The sequence below is a fragment of the Mirounga leonina genome, unplaced genomic scaffold (assembly GCF_011800145.1).
Source record: "Mirounga leonina isolate KUSES-001 unplaced genomic scaffold, KU_Mleo_1.0 Mir_150, whole genome shotgun sequence".
NCBI lineage: Eukaryota > Metazoa > Chordata > Mammalia > Carnivora > Phocidae > Mirounga > Mirounga leonina.
Genome location: NW_023270374.1, coordinates 26841508 through 26845544, shown reverse-complemented (window position 1 = coordinate 26845544; position 4037 = coordinate 26841508).

Below are 4037 nucleotides of genomic sequence, written 5' to 3'. Positions count from 1 at the left end.
TTGTGTTTTTCTATTTTACGTATTGGGTTGTCTCGGGAGATTTGGTTCAAAGAAAAGATTCATGGCTAAAAAACCTGGTGAATCTAATTTCTTTTTCTCATACAGTTGGAGAAACAGCTGAACCCAAAGTCAGCCCGCTGCATGACCCCGAGGGTTGATGATTGAATCTCCCTTCCTTTCAAAGCTCCCCTCTTCTGGTATCTCTGGGAAGGGTGTGGTTATGAATGTATTTGTCATGTCAAGCCCAGCCTGTGCTTCTGTCCTTTAGCACAAACCACTGTTGTGCACCAGCCCCAGCCCTCGTCCAGTGTGGACGACAAGGTTTTTATTCTCGGGAAAACTAAATTTTAGTGGAGAGAAATAAATTAGATAATGTAAAATCACATTGTGGGAAGTGCCATGAAGCTAATAGCATGCATGCTAGAAAATAATGAGGAGAGATAATCTACCTTAGACAGGGTGGGCAGGGGAGGCCTCTGAGGAAGTGAGGTTTTAAACATTTGATTATGGAAAATTGGCAATAAACAGAAGTGTGGAGAACAGGATAATAACCCCCTATCCACACTAGATCATTTCATCCATAAGTATTTCAGAATGCACTTCCAAAACACACTATAAAAATCAACAATTATTCCTTAATAATCTCCAAGTCTCTAATTATGTTCAATTTTTTTGTTGTTGTTTTATAAGTATAGTTTGTTTGAATCAGGATCCAAACAGGGTACATGTATTTGCAATCAGATGTTCTATTTCTGAATTCTCTTCTCGTCTATAGGTGTTCTCTTTCTTTATTTTTTTAAAAACTAATTTTGTTGGGCGCCTGGGTGGCTCAGTTGGTTAAGTGACTGCCTTCGGCTCAGGTCATGATCCTGGAGTCCCGGGATCGAGTCCCGTATCGGGCTCCCTGCTCGGCAGGGGGTCTGCTTCTCCCTCTGCCCTCTTCCCTCTCGTGCTCTCTGTCTCTCAATCTCTCTCTCTCAAATAAATAAATAAAATCTTTAAAAAAAATAAATAAAAACTAATTTTGTTGAGATACAATGTACATACAATAAATTGTACCCAGCTCATACATTTTCATAAGTTTTGGCAAACTTACACACCCATGTAACCACCACCACAATCAAGATAAAGAACAGTGCTCTCCCACAGACCTTTCTGGGATGATGGAATGTTCTAATAGAACAATTAGAATGATTGCACTGTCCCATAGAGTAACTACTACTGTTGAACTCTGGAAATGTGGCTCTGTGACCGAGGAACTGAATTTATTAATTTTTAGTAGACTATATATTTTAGAAGAGTTTTAGGTTCACATCAGTCTTAAGCAGAATGTATAGATATTTCCCATATACCCATTGCTCCCACGCCTGCATAGCCTCCCCCATTACCAACATCCCCTACTAGAGCCGAACATCGTTATAATAAATGATCCTACAGTGACACACCATTATCATCCAGAGTCCATAGTTTACCTAAAGTTCACTCTTGGTGTTGTACATTCTCTGGGTTTTGACAAATGTGTAATGACATGAATTCACCGTTATTGTATACAGAGTCATTTCCCTGCGCTAAATTCCTCTGTGCTTCCCCTATTCAACCCTTTCTTCCCCCAACTCCTGGCAACCACTGATCTTTTTACGGTCTCCATAGTTTTGCCTTTTCAGAATATCATATAGTATGCAGCCTTTTCACATTGGCTTCTTTCACTTAGTAATATGCATTTAGGTTCCTTCCATGTCTTTTCATGGTTTGATAGCTCATTTCTTTTTAGAACATTGTTTGGATGTACAAATTAAACCATTCACCAACTGAAGCGTCCTGGTTACTTCCAAGGTTTGGCAAATTATGAATAAAGCTGCTGTAAACACCTGTGTGCCGGGTTTTGTGTGGATACAAGTTTTCAACCCCTGTGGGTAATCATCAAGGAGCGTAATTGCCGGATCATACGGTAAGAGTATGTTTAGTTTTGTGAGAAACTACCAGACTGTCTTCCAAAGGGGCTGTGCCATTTTGCATTCCCACCAATAAGGTATGACAGCATTCCTGTTGCTTCACATTCTCACCAGCATTTGGCATTGTTAGTATTTTGGATTTGGGCCATTCTAATTGGTGTGTGGTAGTAGGTCCTTGTTTTAGTTTGTATTTCCCTGATAACACATGACGTGGAGCATGTTTTCATATGCTTTTTGCCATCTATGTATCTTCTTTGGTGAGGTGTCTGTCAAGGTCTGTGGCCCCTTTTTTAATCAAGTTTGTTTTTTTTTTAATTGTTGAGCTTTAAGTGTTCTTTGTATATTCTGGATAAAAGTTCTTTATCATATATGTCTTGCAAATCCTTTCTCCCAGTCTGTGGCTTATCTTTCCATTCTCTTGAACTACCTCTTACTTACTTTCCTTTTTTTTTTTTTTTTAAGACCTTATCTATTTATCTGTCAGAGAGAGAGAGAGAGAGCACAAGCAGGGGGAGCGGCAGAGGGAGAGGGAGAAACAGGCTCCCCGCTGAGAAAGGAGCCCAATGCGGGGCTCGATCCCAGGACCCTGGGATCATGACCTGAGCCGAAGGCAGACGCTTAACCGACTGAGCCACCTAGGCGTCCCTACCTCTTACTTCATTGAAATTTGTTTGTTGAAGGAACTACGTTGTTAGTCCTAAGAATTTCTGATATAATGAGTTTTGCTAATTGCATCCCTGTGGTGGTGTTTAATATGTATCTCTGGTTTTGTAAATTGATATTAAGATCTGGAGTCTTCATCAGATTCAGATTTTTTAATTTTGTTTTTATTTTGCAAGAATGGTTGTGTTGTATACTTCAGTCAGGAGACACATATGCTTGATTGTCTTTATAACAGCCATTGGTTTTTTTTTTTTTACTTTTTTTAATTCAAGTATAATTACCATACAGTGTTATGTTAGTTTCAGATGTACAATATAATGATTTAACGATTCTATACATTTCTCAGTGTTCATCAAGATAAGTATACTCATATATATATATTTATGAAGTCTTTTTATCTTAGCTACGGTATAGTTAATAGACAGTGTCATACTGGTTTCAGGTGTACAATGTAGTGATTCAACGATTCTATACATTCCTCAGTGCTCATCATGATAAGCGTACTCTTTAATCCCCATCACGTATTTCACCCATCCCCCCACCCACCTCCCCTCTGGTAACCATTAGTTTGTTCTCTATAGTTAAGAGTCTGTTTCCTAGGGGCGCCTGGGTGGCTCAGTCGTTAAGCGTCTGCCTTCGGCTCAGGTCATGATTCCAGGTCCTGGGATCGAGCCCCGCATCGGGCTCCCTGCTCTGCGGGAAGCCTGCGTCTCCCTCTCCCACTTCCCCTGCTTGCGTTCCCTCTCTCGCTGTGTCTCTCTCTGTCAAATAAATAAATAAAATCTTAAAAAAAAAAAAAAAGAGTCTATTTCCTGGCTTGTCTTTGTCTCTCTCTCTCACTCTTTTTTCATTTGTTTTGTTTCTTAAATTCCGCATATGAGTGAAATCATAAGGTATTTGTCTTTCTCTGACTGACTTACTTTGCTTAGCATTGTACTGTCTAGCTCCATCCATATTGTTGCAAATGGCAAGATCTCGTTCTTTTTTTATGGCCAAATAATATTCTGTTGTATATATATACCACATCTTTATCCCTTCATCTATCAGTGGGCACTTGGGCTGCTTTCATAATTTAGCTATTGTAAATAATGCTGCAATAAACATTGGGGTGAATTAGTGTTTTCGTATTTTTTTGGATAAATACCCAGTAGTGCAATTACTGGATCATATAGTGGTTCTATTTTTAATTTTCTGAGGAATCTCCATACTGTCTTCCAGAGTGGCTGCACCAGTTTGCATTCTCATCAAAAGTGTAAGAGGGTTCCCCTTTCTCTGCATCCTTGCCAACATCTGCTGTTTCCTGTGTTGTTAATGTTAGCCATTCTGGCAGGTGTGAGGTGATATTTCACTGTGGTTTTGATTTGTATTTCTCTGATGATGAGTGATGTTGAGCATCTTTTCATGTGTCTATTGGCCATCTAC